Source organism: Ascaphus truei, chromosome 9, assembly GCF_040206685.1.
Source record: "Ascaphus truei isolate aAscTru1 chromosome 9, aAscTru1.hap1, whole genome shotgun sequence".
NCBI classification, from domain to species: Eukaryota; Metazoa; Chordata; class Amphibia; order Anura; family Ascaphidae; genus Ascaphus; species Ascaphus truei.
This window is the reverse complement of record NC_134491.1, coordinates 66,105,811-66,119,853: the sequence shown is the minus strand read 5'-3', so window position 1 is coordinate 66,119,853 and position 14,043 is coordinate 66,105,811. Positions and strand designations below refer to the sequence as shown.

The window sequence follows — 14,043 nt, the reverse complement described above, 5'->3', positions numbered from 1 at the left end:
GACCATACCTCTGCCTCTGCTAGGGAGGTGGGGAAGAGCTAGGACGGCTGTGGGTGCCCTTGGCCTGTAGTGACGGTCCAGGGACCATCCTTCAGTGAGAGCTGAGAGTACTGCATCGGGCAGAAGCCTGATGGGGAACTGTGCTGTACAGAAGACAATAAACAATTCCTGTTGTTATATACCTCCTGTCTGGTGCGTGACCTTACTGGGGGGGAGAAGTAATAGTTCTACCGTGGGAGATCACCTTCAGCCTACGGCAGATGGAGGCGCTGCACTGCTAAAGAGATATGTGGGGTATGAACCTCAAAAGCCTGGTCCTGTGTCCCCACTACCATGGACGGACGACTCAGCCCTCCTGTTGTCAGCAGGTATATGCACCATACACCGTAGTAATGGACAAATCTCCCATCGGGTGGGGAAACACGTTACATAAGTGTTAACTCAAAAACTGCCTGTAAGTAAACCGCTCCCTTTGGATCAACTGCAGGAGGGACGGACCCTGTAAGAATTGGGGGAATATTGAAAGGGAACCAGTGGCCAAAGTAGGGAAGTACTGTGTTGGTGGATAATTAGTTGGAATAGAAGCGCTGCATGGAAATCTTATGATGAAAAACATTGTGTGTGACGCCAGAATCAATTGGGAGATTAAAAAGGCAATTTGCCCATTTTTGAATATTTAATTCATCACTAGTATGGCAAATAATGGCAAACCTGAACGAAAAAGAAATTGTATGAATTTCCATTTGACAGGTATTACAGAAAATAGTCCCATACTTAGACTTTATCCATAGACACCGTGTGACGTGTAGGGGCTGCGACATATTATGATTAGTGTTGGTGCCTGATTTCACTGCGTGTTCAACAAAACTTTGCACAGGTAACCCTGCTCCTGTCTTCACTCCACTTATCTTTATTGGCTCTCTGATAAGAACAGGGTGCGCGAAGGGTAACAAAAAAAAAAAAAAAACTTAATTAACAAACACTTCCTTATTCCATGGAACCACAGAAGTGTAATTTGCAATTCATTTCCAGAGCAACCAAATCTTTGCTTTTGTCATGGTTAGTTTAGGAGGCCAATTGGATTGGTACATTGTTTACAAAAGGTTGTTTTTTTACCCAGCCTCATGGGATTGCACCGTAAAGTGGTAACCACCACAGTACTATAAAGTTGGACACTACTGAGGCTAAGCGAAGAGCAGCGTTGTCCAAAAATACTTGCCCAGTGGATACAAAATGGTAAAAATGGTCAAAGGGTCAGCCTCGCTCTGACAGCCAATAGGAAGTGACATGTCACGACTTGCTATTTGTGACACTGATGCCATATTGAAATCCGGCACACGAAAATAAATACTAATATCCCGAGATTCGGTAACGGGGAGGTGGGGGGTTCTCGGGTAGTTTTGCCACCACTCCTGGTTTGCCCAGGAGACTATGAGTTTCGGCTGGGTATCTCCGGGCTACGGGTTGAGATTTGAAATCTCCAGATTACTGTAGGGCCGGCTGAGATGTTTGGTGCAGGGCCTCGGCTCTTATCTTCTCCGGCGGCGGCAGCATCATCTGTCGGCTTCTCCCCATGCATGGTGCTGTCAAGATGGCTCTGCGACATCAAATGGCATTACGTTGTCATGGCAATGTGACGCCACATAACGTCGCGGCATCACCTGATGTCCCATTGTCATGGCAACGTGACGCCATGTGATGTCGCAGAGCCATCTGGACGGGACCATGCAGGGGGAGATGCCGCCGCCGACGGAGAAGGTAAGAGATTTAAATATATAATTAAAACTTGCGGGGGTCTCCCATTTATTATTAGCTCACCGCTTCAGGTAAACTGAGAAATTAAATAAACATTTGGGGTTGCCAGGAACACCCAGGTAAAAAAGTCAGTGATGAGGGAAGTCTGTTATTTTCCTGTAATGCTTCAGAACAAAATATTGTCAATAAACACTGTTTATACCAAGGGTGGGCAAATCCAGTTCTCTAAGGGCACCAAGTGGTCAAGTTTTCAGGATATCCCGGCTTCAGCACAGGTGCCTCAATCAGTGTTTCAGTCATAATGACTGAGCTACTGATTGACCCACCTGGTCTGAAGCCGGGATATCCTGAAAACCTGGACTATTGGGGGCCCTTGAGAACTGGAGTTGGCCACTCTTGGTTTATATGGTCATCGAACACGTTAACATTTTATTGCAGATTGTTGTATGTATTTATATAGCGCCATCCAGGTACATTGCGCTTCGCAGCAGTAACAAAACAATATAACACACAAAGGGAATTAGCACTTCAGACTTAAGTAACAATAGGAGGCGGAGTCCCTGCCCCGAAGAGCTTACAATCTAAGTAATCAACATCGATGATGTTAATAGTAACTGCATTCCATATTTGAAATTGACTATGTTTTTATACTGTAAAGCTCTGTGACTGTCAAAAAATAAATAAACTAATTAATAATAATAATATAGATTTCCAGCACTAAAGGGGTTAATGAGGCGATTTTCTTTCCCCTCTCCACCACCTCTCCCACAATCCTTTGACAATGATGTCATGTTGAACCCTGAGGGGGTGGGGGATTTAATTCTTCCTCTAGCACAGAGCTGCCCCGCCTTCCTTCAGTGAGCCCTGCAGTGTGGAGCAGGGAGTGGGAGGAGGGCAGCTTCGTCAGTCTCACATTCCCTCCTCTGGATTTAAACACAGGGCACTGCGGTGATCCAGAAGCAGGGGGGAGACAGTCTGATCTTGGTAAACAAGCAGGAGAAGAGCTCGAGGAGTCTGCCAGACAAGCTAAGGTAACGTCAGGCAAATTAGATCGCAAGCTCTGCTGGGCAGGGGCTCATTGTGCCTGCGAGGAGCCGGGTACACTGTCCTCCTATAGGAAAGCACATTCATTTCCACAGCAGAACTCGCCATCCCAAAAGGGAATACTATGGGGCGTCTCGGATGTGTCTATCTGAATGTAAGGCTGTATCGGCGCTAACCAGACTCTTGCTTTGTATTTTTGGGGCTGGACCGAAGTTTTGGTTTTCAATTGAGTTTTTGGGTGAAATTCGGTTCTCGGGGTTTAGCTCAGCAAATAGTTTAAGCTGGGTAGCACACCTCAGCTGGCAATTGGTCTACGTGTGTATATTGTGAAGGCTGGAAATGCTTCTATCTGTTATTGTATGAGGGGGTACACCTATTGTATGAGGGGGTACACCTATTGTATGAGGGGGTACACCTATTGTATGAGGGGGTACACCTATTGTATGAGGGGGTACACCTATTGTATGAGGTGGTACACCTATTGTATGAGGGGGTACACCTATTGTATGAGGGGGTACACCTATTGTATGAGGTGGTACACCTATTGTATGAGATGATATACCGGCTTTTACCTGTAGGTCTGTGACATGAGTCTGCACTATCTAATTATTGGGATCTGTATTTGTTTCATAAGTGTGTGTGTGTGTGTATATATATATTCTAAACATTAAATGTATTGGGTTACATGGATAATTCTTCTTAGACTAAGTAAATGTTTAGTCTATTTCTGAGCAGGAACTGTTTTATTTGGGTGGGGGTGGTGTACATACAAAATCAGTAACCTGCAGCACCATAATGTATGAATATATAAACCGGCGGGGGCAGGGCGCTGCACCCCCTGCACCCCCAGATCCAGCCCCCATGTTCCTGAATCTGCTCTGCTTGTGACACCCTTACTCCATTTAAATATTTAACTTTGCTGCACGCAACTGCATGAGTACTGAGTACCTGGGAAAGAGATTAGCAGAGCAGCTTCTTACAATAAGGGTGTTGTGGTGACTTTGTAGCTGCCTGTGTGTGTAAATGGGAAGTGCACTCACACCCAAACCCCGCTGCTGGAAAGGGCTCTGAGCGCCAGTGTTTGTCTTAAACCAGTTTGCCTTGTAGTGACGGAGGGACAGGAGTGTCCCTGACTCCCTGTTCAGAGGTGGCACCCATGGTGATGGGTGGGGGTGGACGGAAGAGGATTTGTAAGGAAGGGGGTGGGGGGGAGAGAGGGCGTGGGGAGCTCTCAAGAGACAATCGGCTCAGGGAGCTGTTGAAAGCTGCTCCCTGTGTTACAGTTCCCATGGAAACCGGTTTAAATAAGTTTCTCCCCTCCATCGCTGCTATGGTTGCATTGCCTGCCCCTGCTGCATGTTGGTGCTTAAAGCAGAAGTCGGTCACGAATCTTTTCTTTTCGGCGTTTGCAGGCCTTATGTAATCCATTCATTTCCTTCCGCTTCTGGAAAGTATTGCTGTGATTTTTAGTTTTTTTGCGGGGTGCTTAGAAATGGCCGCCACTGAATATAATAAGAACTTGTTTGCAACTTTGCCCTGATTACCACGGCTGTGGAGTGGCTGCATCTCTCTCTCAAGTCCGAGCCGCTGCCTTAAAATAGCAGTCTGCTTATCCGAGTTCTGCTGCACCCGGGGCATTGCGCGGGGTCCCAGTTGCAAGATAAAGGGAACACATTTTAAAATGACCAGACAATCATGGGGGGCGGATTCTTTGGGGGTCTATGTAACAAGGCAGAGAAAGGTGTGCTTAGAAGCACTGCTCCGTCTTTTGGAGCAGAGTTGCGGTTTATGCAAGGACTGTTTTCTGACATTGGGTGCGCAACTCCACACTGCAAAGCCCACCCCCAAACAGGTCAGGTTTTCAGGATCTCCCAGCTTCAGCACAGGTGACTCAGACTAAGCCACCTGTGTGGAAGCTGGGAGATTCTGAAAACCTGACCTGTTGGCGGGGGCTTGAGGACTGCAGTTGAGCACCTGTCTTACATCTCTAGGGCCCACCACCTTTAGGGGCCCATCCTCCATGCCCTTGAATGCTGTTCCTGCACTTACTTCAGAGGCCGGAACAGCGTTCCACCATTTCTAAAGGCCCTCCAATGGGACTTACCTGTGGTGCTGGGCCTTGTCAGGCATCGACAAGGGAGTTGTCCCAACTCCCATAATCACTGCTTATGTGGGTTCACTTCCCCCCGCCCCACCCCGCCCCCCTTACACTATCCCACCAGTGCCTAGTTCTGGCACTGCATCTAAGGCAGAGTTCAGGGTGGCTGCTATCCGACGTGCGCACGTCCGTCGCAAGTTCAGGTTGTTCGGTGGGTGTGTTCAAACTGAAAACTCCACCGGCGGCAAAGTGCAGCGCTGACGCTGCTACACTTTGCCGCTACAACACGAAATTATATTTGGGGCGGCAGTCGCGTCACGTGAGCTGGTTCAGCGAACCAGCTCCGAGACACGTTCGCCCAAAACGCCGCGACCCAACTCCTGCAGCCTGGGCACAGATCGCTGGGCTGCAGGAGCACGCGGGGGAGGTGCGCACGGACGCAAGAGTCCATAGCGGCCACCCTGAACTTGGCCTAAAGCACAATATCAGACTGACGCAACTTCAGATGTGGAGGATTCTTGGGGGCAGATAAAAGGTGAACAAGAATGGCGTAGAATGTGATGCATCTCATTATAATCCGTGCACCATGTAACTCATCCCCAGCTCCTCCTTCTACGCCCCCAAGGTGTAAGATGGGGCAAAATTGGAGCAATGGTGCATGCTGAAATTGCCTTGACACACACCCTTTTTAAAGGTGCAATTCCTGTTTGCAAATAACACCATTATATTGCTAAAGTAGTTTCCAAAATATTGTTTATGTAAATATATCTGATTTGAGTTGTTGTGAAAGTAACCCTTTCGTTGCCAGGGTGGCCAGCAACTTAATGCAGAACGGTGGAGAAGAATTCTTTTCATTGGGGCCTCTAAATGGGGGGTGGGGGGAGGAGGTGGTGGGTAGGAGAGAGGGTTGTCAATGGCATGCTTATGCAACCTCTAGCTCAGCGGTGCGCAAACTGTGGGGCGCGACCCCCAGGGGGGTCGCGAGACTGCCGACGGGGGGCGTGGGGTTTACAGAGGCCCCGCGCGCTTCCCGAAGGCACTTAAATTAAGTGCCGGGGGAGCTGCAGGGCCTCTGTAAACCATACTTACCCGTGGCTCCGGCGGCTTCCTTCCGGCGTCGCCATGGCAACGCGGCGTCAAAATGACGCTGCGAGGTCATGTGAAGTCACGTTGCTATGGCAACGTGACGTCATTACGCCGGAGCGAGGGTAAGTTGGGGTTTGGGGGGGGCGCGGGAGTGAGGGGACAGCCGGCAGGGGGGCGCAGGGAAAAAAGTTTGCGCCCCCCTGCTCTAGCTCTCATGTCCTGGTTACAGCTAAGGCCGCACATGGTCAGCGCTTAGTCGCTGAGGCAGCGGACTTAACCCCCGGCACCCTTTATGAGGGCGGCTTTAGGAGGCGCTTCCGCAGGCGTGCGGAGGAGACAGCTCAATTTCAGTTTTGGAGACGAGGGCCGGTCACGTGAGCGGTTCGACCAATGAGGGCGAACCAGCTTCGTGATGTCACTGGCCCGCCCCCGGATGGCGCGCATACTAAGGCCAGGAGGGAAAGCACCCGCTTTCCCTCAGCCTCCGCACGGCCGCAGTCTCTATGGACTCAGCCTAAGGCTAAGGCTGAGTCCACTGTGCCGCTTGGCGCGGTCAGCACACTGAATTCAGATCTGTCCGGCGGCGCGTGCCCAGGTGCTTGCCGAGACAGATTAGTTTGTTTCAGGCGCGCTGAAGGGTCACATGACCTCCTCAACCAATCGGTGACAGTCACTGCTCGGCCATGGCCCCCTCCGCTCGCGTGTTAAAAAAAAATAAAAAATGCCGGACAGCTGAGGGCTCATGCTTGGAGAGTTAGTGACATCACCGCTCTCAAGCATGAGCGTGGTCAGCGGCACAGAGGATGCGGCCTAATAAAGATGAGGGAGGAGAGGGGGGGCTTTGCCCGTGTAAACCCCTGTTCAGCACATGGTTATACCACACAAAAGAGAGCAACGGGAGGAAATCAAATCCCTCATGTCAAAGCTTCCCCTGTTTATAAATTAACTTTTAACAGATTTTAAAATACTCCTACATTTTATAGATATTTTTGCTTATTTGTAAAAATGTTAATCTTGATTTTTAAAGCAGCATTTCTCTTTCTCAGCCCCTTGTGGATGTGAAGCAGGGGGTCCCCAGAACTGAAACTTGCTTCATTCAGCTGCAGGGACCCCTTGACTTGTGAGAAACTTACCAGGGAAAGTATCGCCAGTATTTCCATGTGTTTCGCTCACGTCACACAGGCCAGCGGGAGCAGATGACTTTGCAGCTTCCTATTGACCCTGGTGACATTAGATTTGAACGTTTGTTTTATTCCCCCTGGGGGGGAGAGGGAGGTCCCTGGAGCTGAAGATGGCTCCAGGGATCCCGGGCTTACCATCAAAGGGCAGAGGTCAAATCAAAAATTGAGTGAGGGAGAGACAGCTCCTTTTTAATGCCTTAAATATGTCGCTTCCATTTATTTATTTTGGCCCTAGGAAGGGTATGCCTTTTCAATGCAGTTTTTTTTTCTTCCCTAGTTGAGTATGTAGTCTAGCCTTAAAAATGCTTTAGTTAAAAATGCACCCCTTATGTGAAACGCACAGGGGAGTTTTTTTTATCTTCTGTCCTGTGTGGGTTTTTTTTTTTTTTTACCACTATGATCCAAAGTTCAACTTGATCTTTTTCTACTTACCTGGCGAGTTCCTATGTTACTCTTGGGGGTTGCGGGCCTCCACTCACATTTTTCTCTTAAAGGTACACATAACCTGCTGTGCCAGGATGGCGCCTCCATCAAGTCGGGGTATAGCGATGTATGTATATTCCTGCCGTAGTGCCGAGGAGGCTCTCGCTGCCTTTACAGCTAGCTTGTTGGAAATAATTGACGGTAGAACCTAAAATACAGCAATACAGCATTTTGTGGTTAGTCTGCAAAATGATAGACATCACTTCAGAGGGGCCTGAAACTTTGCATGAAAGGGTTGACCCCTCTTTTTCCTCTTCCATATGGGCTGCGTTCAAAGGAGTGATGGTTTTTTGTCTGGGAGTAGGAGTCCACAGGTTGTCCTTTAAATGGCCTCTCAACTATAGGATTTGTGCCATGTGCTGAATTCCATCTCTGCCATGCATGTGGTTGGGCTGCTTCCATCTGTAAGTGGAATGCGCTTTCCTGGGCTTTCACTAAAACATGTTGCAGCAGAAAGATAACAGCCCCTTGTGTTTCAGGGCTCTAATACTGAGGTGTGTGTGTGTGTGTGTGTGTGTGTGTGTGTGTGTGCAGCAATCCCGAGTACGCCTGTTTTTTGTTAACATGGAATGGGGTGCTATTTCCAAATTGTAGTCTGACTCCAATAATACATTTTGAGTGCTGCTATAACCGTCCAGTCCTGGGGTTGGGAAAAGCCTAAAGTTTACAAAACTGCGGCCTGTTTAACTAAACGCTAAGTGGGAAATCCACTAGAAATATTTAAATCCTCCTGTGACTGACTTGGGTGCCATTCACTCTTCAAAGATTGATCTCCCCCGTGATCTTCCCCACGGGGCCCTTCCTTATCCAATTTGTTTAGGTTGACTAGCCTTCCATCACTCCAGTACACATCCCCTCAGCTGTAATAGTTATAATATTTTATATGTATGGTGCCAACATATTCCGGAGCGCAGTACAATGTGGGACAGGCGACAATAACATTGTATGACAAAGTACATATATGTTAAGACTGAGGCAATAAGGAGGTTTTCCTTCCCCCAAAGAGTTTTCAATCGGTAATCTGTTTCATACGTCCATGTCCGCATCAAAATTTATTCTAACATAGTGCCACTGTGAAAGCAGCGTAGAATAATCATGTCCCTACCCTGAAGAACTTACACTCTATTTGGTACCCAGTGGACTGGTAGATTAGACTTGCCCAAGATCACAAGGGAATTATGATATTTGTGCTCCCACTTCAGAGGATGGTACTGTGAGCCCGAAATTCTTCCCTGCAAGATGATTGGTAGTGGCTACCACTGTCCTCTGTGTGTGTGTGTGTGTGTGTGTGTGTGTGTGTGTGTGTGTATACATACACTACACAGTGAGTGGGTTAACACTCTGTTTTCTGTACCCACTTGATCTTGCTATCGCACCCCATACGATTTGCATAACTTGTCTACCTTCTGTTTATTCAAAGCTTTAATGTAGATACAAAGTCTGTCATGTTAATAGGTATCCCAGGCAGATGACATCAGTGTTTTTATTTGTTACAAAACGGCAGGTTTTAATTAAAACCTGTTGTTTTGAGTCTACTGTAAATATGTGGCAGTTATTGAATATTGTGACTGCAAACATCATGAATTACATTTCGTTGCAGGACAGGACTTCTAAGTTACAGTAACCTTATTGGTCGAAGTGCATAGATCTCAATTAATTAGAGTAATATTGGATTTTTTTTCTTTCTATTTTTCTTGCATATCGAGTACCTGATCCAAAGAGCTTACAATCTAGTTTTGTGTACCTGGGATGCAGGGAGAGAAAGTAACTTGCCCAAGGTCACAAGGAGGGGACAGTGGGATTTCAACTGGATTGCGTGGTTTCTGGGCCATCTGACAGCGAAGTGTGTGTGTTATTATTATTTTTATTATTATTATGTTTGATTTCTAAAGGGAGGGCTACATGAATTGCTGTGCAGGTTGTTGCAGGGGTTTCGCAAAAGTTAAGCTGCCAGTGTGCATAAACAGGGTAGTGAATCTGACACCTAGTATTGTGAAACCCAACCTAAAAATAAAAAATGCTGAATTGGCTTTTGTGGCTTTTTTTCCTCTCCATCTGACAGCCCTCAATAGGGCAATGACACCAAGGGTTAAATAACCACATCAGTGAAGCGCGGTCACGTGAGCATGGCAAACCCCTCACCCAGAACCGGAAGTCTTGCCCTCTTCTATTCCCCGTCGCAGTAGATCGTGTGCTGCGCTCCATGGGAAAACCAGACCCGTTCAATGCCAATCAGGAGGCTTCCCTCGGGCATGACGTAGCCCCTGGCTACGTGTCATGTGGCCCCTGGAGTGCTAAACTCCATGACAGTGACTACGACTTGGTCATCCAAAGGGTTAAATATTGTAAGCCCTTCCGAGCAGGGCCCTTATTACCGTCTGTATCTGTTTGTGCTTGCTTGTATTTCTTTGTATGCCATTCTGTTTATGTAATTGGTCATTCTATGCCAGCACTGTACTGCACTGTGGAATATGTTTGTGCTTTACAAATACACGATGATAATGTGACTCCCAGCTCCTGAGGTGTCCTTAACCTAATAGCCCTTCCTAGGTTAATTCAGTAATGGTACGCTATAAAAAAAAACGTCCTTCCACATTCTTGCAGGCCCCCTCTTAAACTGGGCTCTATTAGGCCCAGATCTACTAAAGGATGCCAAGCTTTACCACTCGACTCCCTCTTCTAGAAATGGGAGTATAGGTGTGTTAAAGCTTGGCTCCCTTTTGTGCTTTGGTAAGATACTGCGCCTCAGAGAACCTATGTGGGCCGGGGTAGAGCAGCATAGCATACATGATCAAATTAAGCTCTGTGTCTCTCAACTCAGATCTACAGTATTATATATGTATTATGTGTGTAAATTAGAGTGCTACTGTGAGAAGTCACCTCAAATATACAGCAGTAAGCAAATAAGGCCTTTTATGCATCCAAAATGAAAAATTATTTGCGTAATATTTTCTTTTCTTATTAGTATGGGTCATTTAGTTCAACCTTTCAGCAGGTACCTACACTGCCAAATGTATACTGTCCTTTGTACTGTATTTCCTCCGCTGCATAGAGAAAACAAATGAATAATAGTTAACCGCATGGGATGTGACATGTATGCATGCGGTCTGTGCCCAAGAGGTTTCTTTCCCAAGCCCATTGCTGCAGCAAAGGTTATAAATGCCTTTCTCTTGAGGGAAGACATCTCGGTGATAACTACCATTTATTTACCTGTGAGTGCTTGGACCTGATGATTAAATGGGAATGAGATGGGTGAGCGCATCTTGGGTTACAAACAAGAAACACGATTTTTGGATTTTGAACCCGCCGACCTGACCATCCTTAATTGTAGTGTTTATTCTCCACACTTCTACGTTGTGAAGGGTTGGTGAATATGTGGCCATGTTATGACTTATGAGTATATGGGGGTTAACCCCCCCCCCCCCCAAACTTGTGTGTATGTAGGGCAGGGATGGCAAAGTCTTGGTCACCCAGGCCCCAAAATATCCAACCTTGGCACCTGTTTTGGGGCTTTATTCAGGGTAGGTTGTGCTGTTGCTGGTAGCAACGATGACACAGTGCTTGGTCCGTTGGGGTAGAGGAGGGGCGGAGTCTTCCGTGACTATGCCAACCTTTTCTCCCAGTGTAGCTTATTTGTCGTTGAGGGGGGTAGTAGTTTGCAAGTGTGTTTCAGTGTATTAGTGTGTCTGAGTGTCTGGTCTTGCTTGGGTAAGTTTTTAAGGTCTATTCGTTTGGGGCTTCAATCTGTCCAAGCAAGGGGAGAATAGATTACTCTCCCATGCTGTTGCACAGGGACTGCTGACTATCAGTAGTGAGCAGGTTTAGCTGCGGTGGCATTTCTTCATCCTTCCTGCATGTCTTGTTCACTGCACATCATGGTCTGGCTGGAATGTTAAGAACGCCGTCCCCTACCCAATTCATCCTGGTGATGGTGTTTATTAGCAGGGACTTGCCAGTCTGCACTGGGTGTCACAGACCGGTTCAACAAGTCTGGCCTTGCATGGCTTCTCCTGTATCGATGCACAGAAAGCAAACTTAATCCCTATGCTGCCGGGACTGCATTTGTGTTGGCACCGCATCCACGCCCCACAGTGTATTATTTCTGGGTGTTATTTATAGCTCCTTTTAACCTTCTCACTTCTCAGGTGTTGGTTTTTTCTTTCTTTCATTAATTTTAAAGGACCGTCCCATGTAGGTGCCCAAAGACACATTTGAAACAACATATCCGTGTTCTCGACTTCCTTTAAAACGATTGTCATGCTTAAAAAGAGGGCATTCCACCTACTATGTTCACCCCACCCCCCCCTTTTTGCCAGCTATGGGGACCCCCTGCTTATAGAGATGCTAGCCCTTGGTACAGTCCCCTTCAGCGTAAACAGAATGGCAGTTCAAATCTACTGCGTCACGCGGGCCGATAGGAAGCCGCAATGTCATCCGCCACGGTTTCCTATAGCCCACGTTACACGGTGGATTTAAACCTGCATAAAGAGCCGGCAGCACCGTCCCTGGTCTCAGAAAGCAGGGGGTCCCCAGAGCTGAAATTTAGGCAGTTTGCCACTGGAGACCCCCTGCGGGGAAGGAGATGAGCCAAAGGGTACAAACCCATTACAATAGCAATTTTACAAAAAAAATTTGTGCTGTGAAAGTGTGTTTTTTGGTTTACTCTGAATCTGCTGAACTTGGGCTATTCTCCTGTGTGATCTGTTTCACTAATGACGCTTCATTATTTTGCAAACAAAGGAGGATGCAGAGAGCCATTTTATCTGCAGCTTTTAGTCATCGGTAAGCCTTTGTCACTCCTCAAAGACATGGGATAAAGATTGCAACAAAAAAAAACCTCCCAAGCTTTTTTTTACCATGGATCTGTTAACATTTAAAAAATAAAAGATTTGATTTTTCTTCTATCCTTAAGGGGGATTTGACTCCAAGGTAGTCAATTAAACGAGCAGAACATGTTGGGTTTTTTAATAGGAAGCAGGGGGTCACTGGAGCTGAACCCCATTCATTTCAGCTCTGCGGACCCCTTGCTCCTTGAGATACTTAACTCCATAGTGGATACCAGTAGCAGCTTTGTAGCTTTAACCAATAGTAAGCCACAAGGGATTATGTTCGAGACACACCCCAGCCAGAGCTGCTACCGGCACCCCCTACAGAGGTAAGTATCTCAGGAAGCCGTTGGTCCCCAGAGCGGAAATGAACATAGTTCAGCCCCAGAGATTCCCCTGCTTCAATCCCATAAAAAAAAAAAAACAGAGGGTTGGTCTGGTTTTTGGACCGAAACGTCGATGGCATGGTTTTTAAATTTTTTTTTATTTTTCATTATATTCATTAAAATAGATTTTCAGTGCCCAGCTTGTTTGATACTCTTGGATAGTCGGACAATCCGTGGGGCTATTCATACCGGTTCATTTACCTTGCAGAGAATTGACTGCGTACCCCTGTGCAGCTTGGTAAGAAAAATCTGTGCGTTCTGTATTTGTGTTGTCCGCTGCGCCCATACAAAGTTATATAATTATACACCATTTCCAACCTCGCATCCCATTCTGATTCTAATTGTCCCGTCTCTTCCTCCCTCCGTTTGCTGATACCTTTTCCAACTTTGTCGCCACTTTCAAAAGTGTATTCATTTATTAGAATCTGAAAAGGAAATTGTCAACCAAGTACAGATATCCTCATTTAAATTTTTTTTTTTTTTTAATGTGATATTTTCTTTGCACTTAAAGAGGCTGAAAACTATCTGATTTTAAAGGTGCAATCCACACTAGGTAACTTTCATTGTTGTGTGTTTTTTTTTTTTTTTTTAAACAGGATTGGGTACCCAAAGTTCCCGAGAGATTTACTGGGGGTATTACAGGTGTTACTTCCTGGTTTTTAAAGCAGATTTAAATGGCTGTCCAATAGGAAACCACAACTGATGTTCAGCTTCCTATTGGCCCAAGATCCGGCTGCCATTTTGTTTCCCCTGAGGGAGTCCAAAGGACCTCCTTTAACTGCCAGAGGGGTCAATAACTCACTGCTAATATTTAATAACCATGATTTTTTTTTTTTAAATATTCCTTTTTATTGGTGGTCTGTGTGATATATAGTTTGTGCACCGTAGGGATTTAATATAGTTGTATATTTTGAGTTCCGTCATTAAGGGGGCTATGATTTAGGTATGTTATCATAACACAGATGGGAAATCCCTGCTCCACAGAGCTTGCAATCTAATTTTCAATGACGGAGGTAAATTTGCCAAAGGCTATTGTGATATGCTGCTCGCTTCCCATACTCCTAAATGATTAATGTCTTTATAATCTGTCAGATTTAGATGTCAATGGTTATTTCGTACGGCACACCAGTGAGCATGTGACCTGCATACAGCACAAGGGTTAATACACTTTTCACCTCCACAAA

The 14,043-nt window shown here is 46.4% G+C and overlaps 1 protein-coding gene across 1 annotated transcript in view; it reads left to right on the top strand.

The window, feature by feature from the left end:
• Window positions 1-2,603: 2,603 nt before the first annotated feature.
• The window catches only part of RHOC (ras homolog family member C), a 41,189-nt gene continuing 29,749 nt past the window's right edge, over window positions 2,604-14,043 (top strand). Inside the window, exon 1 of the mRNA XM_075615282.1 lies at window positions 2,604-2,786. The gene's annotated coding sequence lies outside the window, so the exon portion shown is untranslated. The remainder of the gene's footprint in view (window positions 2,787-14,043) is intronic.